Source organism: Vipera berus, assembly GCF_964194415.1.
Source record: "Vipera berus genome assembly, chromosome: 2".
Classification (NCBI taxonomy): Eukaryota; Metazoa; Chordata; class Lepidosauria; order Squamata; family Viperidae; genus Vipera; species Vipera berus.
In genome coordinates this window covers 275549845-275555844 of record NC_138203.1, presented here as the reverse complement: position 1 = coordinate 275555844, position 6000 = coordinate 275549845, and positions in this window count along the sequence as shown.

The following is a 6000-nucleotide window of genomic DNA, read 5'->3' as shown; positions in this document are numbered from 1 at the left end:
TGTGGTCTTACTAGGGTTTTAGAAAGCGGTACTAATACCTCGCATGATCTTGATTCTATGCTTCTGTTTATTCAACCCAGGATTGTATTAGCTTTTTTCGCTGCTGCTGCGCACTGGTGGCTCATACCTGAAGGCAGATATTATACTGTTGCCATTATGGAAACATGTTGGGATGAAACCCACAAATGGAACACACAGCTAGAGGGATTTAAATTATTTAAAAGAAACAGAATAAATAAAAGAGGAAGTGGAGTTGCTCTCTATATAAGAAATAACTAACATCTCTACAGAAATAGAGCATAACAATGATGAAAACTCTTGAATGCATTTGGGTCAACATAAAAGAGGGACAAAATGACATTGGCATAGGTCCGTGGAGGTGAACCTATGGCATGCGTGCCATAGGTGGTACGCAAAGCCCTCTGGAGGCATGTGTGCCATCGCCCCAGTCCTAGGCCTTCAGCTGGGTTTTATATAACCTTTTCGCTTTAGGCCTCCGCTGCCGTGTGCAAAAAAAAAAGGTTCAATCAGTTTCAACTTCTTACGGGGAAAAAAGATCTCGCAAAGTTGGAATTGATTGAACTTTTTAGTCCTACCCAGTCTGCCATTACCACCGCAACCACGCCCACCCAGTGGGCCATGCCCACACGGCACCCAACGATACGTAAGTGGGTTTTGGGTTGCAGTTTGGGCACTCAGTCTCTAAAAGGTTCATGATCACTGCCATAGGTGTATACTATAGGCCATCCAACCAACCAGAGGAAATAGATGAACTTTTTACTAGTCAGCTAACTAAGGTATATAGGAAGTGTCACGACGTCCTCTGCCAGGAAATAAAAGCACTTCCAAAGGAACGGGCAACAAGGTTTATTCCTTCTCCAAAACAAACCGCGGTAAAGTCAGCGTTGAGGCTCCTAGCCTCACCGCTCTTTTAACATTGTACCACACCCTAACCCCACCCCTTCAAAGCAAACCGGCATCCGCCCGCCTCCCCATAAAAACCCCACCCATCACCGTGCATAGCCACCACCCACCGTGTGCGCTGCTGCAGCCTGTCAAGCCCCCTTCCAGGTAAGTATTGTCCTTCCGCTCCCTCGCGAGCCCCATGCCGTGCTGGCGTTGCGGTCGTTAAGCCCCCCCCATGTCCAGTAACAGAGCGTGGCAAAACAGGCACAGTCGCACCCCCCTCCACAGTAAGCTGGGGCGGGCCCAACTGCTGGGGCGTGCCCATCTGCTGGGGCGGGTCCAACTGTTCGTTGGGTGCAGCCTGTTGCCGCCCGGGCGCCATCCGCAGTCCAGGGTCCGGCTGCCGCAGTCCAGGGTCCGGCACCGGGCCGGTGGGCGCTTGGCGTCGTCCCCGGTGACGAGGTGAACGCGCGCCCGCCGACCGTCCGGGGCCGGGCGCGCTAAACAGCTGTGCGCCGGGCAGCTGCTCGGCGGAATCGCGGCAGCGCGCTTCGCGTAGCCCGGACGAAGCCACGCCCTCCAAGGTCCGGGAAAGGTGCTGCCTGGGCGCGCCGGTCAGCCGAGGACTGGCCAGCTGTTCGGCGGAGCTGCGGCGGCTCGATGTGGCGGAGGATGAAGCCACGCCGTCCAGGGGAGGAGGGGGGTGCCGCTCGGGCGCGCCGATCAGCTGGGGACCGGCCAGCTGTTCGGCGGCGCTGCGGCGGCTCGATGTGGAGGAGGATGGAGCCACGCCGTCCAGGAGAGGAGGGGGGTGCCGCTCGGGCGCGCCGATCAGCTGGGGACCGGACAGCTGCTCGGCGCGGCTGCGGCTGCGGCGGCACAGCCAGCGTTGAGGCCCGAGCGGACGGGAGGCCGGCGGGGCTCGACAGTCGGCTCCCCCTACCATCTGTCCTCCTGCAAAAGAAGAGCGACAAGACAGACCCCCACGTATACAAGCCGCTGCGTCCCCGGTGCTACCCCCCGGTTTGGAGGGATGTGTGCGGTGAAACGCCGTGACCAAACGTTCTGCTTGAACATCCCCTTTGCTTACCCATGACGCCTCGGCCAAGGGATACCCTTTCCACATTACGAGATACTGTACCTGGCCCCTCCGTACCCGGGAATCTAAAATTGCCTGTATTTCATACTGATCCCCGTGCACAGGCCCCGGAGCGTTCTCACCCGCCTTTTCTGTTGTTCCCCTAGCGGGCTTTAGTAGGCTGCTATGGAAGACAGGGTGGATTTTCCCTAGGAATTTTGGCAACCGTAAACGGACGGTCACGGGGTTGATCACTTGAATCACTTGGAAAGGGCCAAGGAACTTGGCGCCTAGCTTCTTGCTTGGTACCCGTAAGCGCAGATATTTGGTTGACAGATACACCCACTCCCCGACCTTGGGGGTGGCGAAGGGCTCCCTTTTCCTGTCTGCCTGCTCCTTCACCCGTGCCTGCGCTTTCACCATCGCCTCCCTAGCGGTTTTCCAGGCGGCCCCCATGTGGTGCATCCACTCCTCAAGCCCGGTGGGTGTCGCCGATCCCTGTCCACACTCCGGAACAGGGACAAAATCATACCCCGCCACCACTCGGTATGGTGTCAAACCCGTGCTGCTATGCACGGCGTTATTGTGGGCGACTTCCGCGAACACCAGGAGGTCTGCCCAGTCTGTTTGCTGAAACGACACATAGCTCCTGAGTAACCTTTCCACCGTGGCGTTGGCCCTTTCAGCGGCCCCGTTGGTGCTTGGGTGGTAACCGGAGCTGAGGCCCTGGGTAGAGCCGATGTGTCGTAGAAACTCTCGCCAGAACCGTGCTGTAAACTGGACCCCGCGGTCCGAAATAATCCGTCGGGGAACCCCGTGCAGCCGATAGATGTGAGTCATGAACAGTCGTGCCAACCGTTTGGCGGACGGCAACCCCTTGCAGGGAACGAAGTGCGCCTGTCTGGAAAAAAGGTCGATGACCGTCCAGATTACTGAATACCCTCTGCTGTCCGGCAGCCCGACAATGAAGTCCATGGCGATGTCTTGCCATGGTCGTACGGGGTCCGAAACCGTCTGTAGCAAGCCCAATGGCTTCCCAACGCGGGGTTTTGCTGTGGCGCATACGTGGCATCCCTGAACGTGGTGTTCCACGTCCGCCTTCATGCACGGCCACCAGAATTGACGGCGTGCTAAGTGTAACGTTTTCAGGAAGCCGAAGTGACCGGCCTGCCTGGCGTCGTGACAACGGCGCAAAATGGCGGGGCGTAGTGCCTGAGGCACATACAGCTTATCCCCGTGCCAGGCCAAGCCGTCACGCATAGTCAGAAGTCCAGGATGCTCCTTCAGCCAGGCGTCTGTAGCTAAGGCCTCGTCCATGGCACGGGACAAATCGTCCCCCACGCTGCAGACTGCCTGGGACACGCTCGGGGATGCACTGGGCGGAATGAGTTCTTGTATAACCGCTTCTCGTTTGGTGTCGTATTGCGGCAGCCGTGAGAGTGCGTCAGCAAGGAAGTTCCGCCCCCCCGGTACGTACTTCAGGACGAAATTAAAGCGCCGGAAAAAGAGAGCCCATCTGACGTGCTTGGGCGCCAGTTTCCTCGGGGACTGCAGAACCTCCAGGTTCTTGTGGTCTGTCCAGACCTCGAAGGGATGGACAGCCCCCTCCAGAAGGTGTCGCCACGTCTCCAAGGCCGCGCGCACAGCGAACGCTTCCTTCTCCCAGATCGCCCATGAACGTTCCGCCGATGACAGTTTTTTGGAAGAATAGGCACAGGGTTGCAACACGCCCTTCATGTTCCGTTGCAACAGCACAGCCCCTACCGCGACATCGCTGGCGTCAACTTGGACCACATACGGACGGCCGGGATCAGGATGTACCAACACCGGCTCCTTCGCAAACAGGGCCTTCAATGTCTCGAACGCCCGTTGACACGTGGTGGTCCATGCCAGCTGCAACCCTGGACGTGGTTTCACCCCGGAGTCCCGCGTCCGCAACAGGTCCGTCAGCGGCAGGGCTGTTGCTGCAAAACCTGGAATAAACTGGCGGTAAAAGTTCGCGAACCCCAGGAAACTCTGAAGCTGTCGCCGCGTCCGCGGCGCCTGCCATTGCAGGACGGCTTCCACCTTGCGAGGGTCCATTTCTATGCCGCTCGCCGACACGCGGTACCCCAGATAATCCAGCCTCGTCTTGTGGAACTCGCACTTGGTGAGCTTCACATAGAGGCGGGCAGCCAGCAGCTTTCGAAGCACCTGGCGCACGAGGGCAACGTGCTCCTCCATAGTCTTAGTGTATATCAGAATGTCATCCAGGTACACTAACACCCCGCGGTACAGGTGCTTGTGAAGCACCTGGTTTATCATCTGCATAAAAACGGCTGGGGCCCCCTGGAGTCCGAACGGCATGACACGGAACTGGAAACTGCCCAGCGGACAGTTAAACGCCGTTTTCCACTCATCCCCAGCTTTGATCCGCACCCGGTAATACGCCTCCCGTAGGTCTAGCTTCGTGAAGATGCGTCCCGTCGACAGGTGTGCCAGAAGATCTTTCATGAGTGGCAGCGGATACAGATGTTCAACGCAGACCGCGTTGACGCCTCGGAAGTCGACACACAAGCGAAGCGTGCCATCCTTCTTCTCCCGAAACAGTATTGGCGCCGCTATCTTGGATCGGGCAGGTTGGATAAACCCCCTCGCGAGGTTTTTGTCGACGTAACGACGTAGCTCCTGCATCTCGCGAGGCGTCAGCGCGTACATGCGCGGTTTCGGCAGTTTTACGCCCGGCTCCAGCTCGATAGCACAATCCGTCGTTCGGTGGGGAGGCAGAGTGTCGCACTCTTTTTCGTCGAAAACCTCTGCTAGGTCGGCGTACACCTGTGGGAAGCAGGCTTCCGCCACCCCCTCTGCCCCTTGGACCCGCTCACCACCAGGCCGCTCTGCAGGGCCCACATATGCGTGAGGTGGTGGTTGTGGCCCTGTCCCCAACCGCAAGTGCCGGCAACCCTCCCCCCACCAGATTGTGGGACCCCACTTGTCGAGCCATGTCAGTCCCAGAATCACCGTCTCCGTCATTGATGGTACGACAAGGAAGCGCAAAGTCTCCCAGTGGGTCCCCATCTCTAATCGAATAGGACCCGTCACCCGAGTGACTGGAGCCCCCCCCAAAAGGGATCCGTCCACTTGCTGGAAACGAAGAGGAGTTGGCAGGCGGCGTACCTCCAATCCCAGCCGAGCAACCACCACTTGGCTGATAAGGCACCGGGTGCTGCCTGTGTCGATCAGTGCTGGGCAAGCCTCCCTACGTCCCGTACGCGGGTTGATGAGTACGACCGGTACTGTGAAGGGCACCACTGGGTCACTCACCATAGGGTCCTCCTCCTCCTCCAGGCTCTCGTAGGGCTCTGGGTCGATGGCCTCGGGTGGTTCTGTGCCGATTGCCGCTGTGGTCATCAGGGATGCCAGCTGGTGAGCTGCTCTTGATCGCTCCAGCGACCTCCGTGCGGTAGGGCCTTTTCCGGTGGGAGTTGCTGCGGCGGCACGAGGAGCCGGCAGGGGGCAAGCGGCCACTCGGTGCCCCGGCTGATCGCACCGGAAACACCTTATAGCCGGTCTTGGAGGCGGCACAGGTGGGCTAGCCGTTGGGGCCACGGCCTTTCGGCCCTCCTCCTTCGGCCTTTCGGGGGTCCTACGGGTCCCGACCACCCCCTCCGCCTTACCCCTGCATTCGCGCAGCCGGACGTCCAGTTCCACGGTGACCCGGTACCACTCCAGCAGTCGCTCGGGCACTCCACGCACCACGCACGCCCTCCGCAGCGCGCCGTCCAGCCCCGACTGGAAGTGGTGAACCAGCAAGCGTTCCGGCCAAGAGCGGAGCTTACGAGCCACCCGGCGGAACTCAGCGACATACTCTGCTGCGGGCCTGCCTTGTTGTCGCAGCCCCACCACCTCCGCCTCGGCTCTGTGGGTACGGGCCACATCCTCGAACTGCGTCCGCAGTGACTCCAGGAACAACCCGACGTCAGCAAGCTCCCGGGCATGCTCGCCGTACAGGTCAGCCGCCCATGCCGCGGCCTCTC